We start from the raw sequence: 1,384 nt of genomic DNA, 5'->3' as shown, positions 1-1,384 counted from the left end.
GCCATGATGCTTTGTTCGGTTAGAGACCTTGGCAAGTACGCAGTCGCGGGTATCGGGTTGTCATGTGCAAACGGCTCCAGTTGTACCGATATGTTATGTTTCGTGTCACGAGTCTTATGTGATGCAGTTTTACTTAGAAAAAAAATTTCTATGTATTCATTTCTTACTAATTCATAAGTTCATATGTGTAATAAGAGTTAGCGGGTTCGCTCGGCTCCGAATATGGGGTCGGGTGCCCATCACACCCTAGTAAAGTCGGGGTGTGACAACAACGAAGGTAAAAATTTGCTTTGGTAAAAGTCGGAAAGTAAAAAAAGGAAGGGGGAAACTCGTTTTTATAGAGTGGGATCGAGACGGTTAATCTTCTGCAACCGTTTCTAAAGCTAATGGGGTTCCGACACGTGGCGGTGTTAGACGGATGAGACGGATGGGACCTTGATCCTATCTGATCATGGGAAGCGTACGAGAGAAACAACCGGGGGGGATTCGCTCAACCAACAAGTCGTGATCGAACAGATCGACATTCTGAAGACCTAGGTCGGAACCTCGAACAAATCCCTCCATGATCATGTGAAAGCTTGCAAATATCTCACGAAAGGTGTTGTTTCGAACCGATCATGGTCGAGTTTACTAACCGGATTCTCGGTTATGGTATGAATGTTTATGAATTATGAAATTCAAACTAGAAGCAAGACATGCCGGGTTCATTCGAAGTATGGAATAAACAATTATTGATAGAATACAACAAAGGCATATGCTAAAAGTTTAGGTACAAAACATCACACAGGGAATGCTCGATCAAGTCCAATAACAACCAGTTGCAAGATTGCAAAAGTTGTTTTCCTATTTCATAAAACCCCGACTGTGCCGGGTACATCGGTACATCAAAAAAAAAAAAAAAAACAAGAAGAAACCCTACTCTATGACCGGTGATTGGAAAACGAAAGTAAAGCAGCCACATCCTGGCTCGAAATAACGAGTTGGAGGATGAGATCTCCGAGTATAGTCACGGGATGCGGCAGTAACTGATGATACCGATTAGCTGTCCCCACGACTTGCACCGGAGGCAGACGACCCGGGGATATCCGGTTCCGGCAGATCTTCCTCATCAAGTACAATCACTGGTGTGCGTTCACCCAAAGGCATCTCCCGGCGAGTCCCTATGATATGGTGAGTTCGGACTCGAGATCCAACCCCCGAATGCACAATGGGAAAACTGCCGGCCTCCCTGCGCCTGGGCGGCCTCGGTGGAGCATGTGTTCTCCTTCCCCGAGCTACATCCTCGGTTACCGATCTCTCCTTGGGAGCCTTCCTCGACCGAAGTCCTGGAAACCCAAAGACATTAAGTCAAGATATGATGCAGAGGAATAAAGGTCGAAACATT

Source organism: Lycium ferocissimum, chromosome 8 (genome assembly GCF_029784015.1).
Source record: "Lycium ferocissimum isolate CSIRO_LF1 chromosome 8, AGI_CSIRO_Lferr_CH_V1, whole genome shotgun sequence".
Classification (NCBI taxonomy): domain Eukaryota; kingdom Viridiplantae; phylum Streptophyta; class Magnoliopsida; order Solanales; family Solanaceae; genus Lycium; species Lycium ferocissimum.
This window is presented reverse-complemented; position numbering follows the sequence as displayed.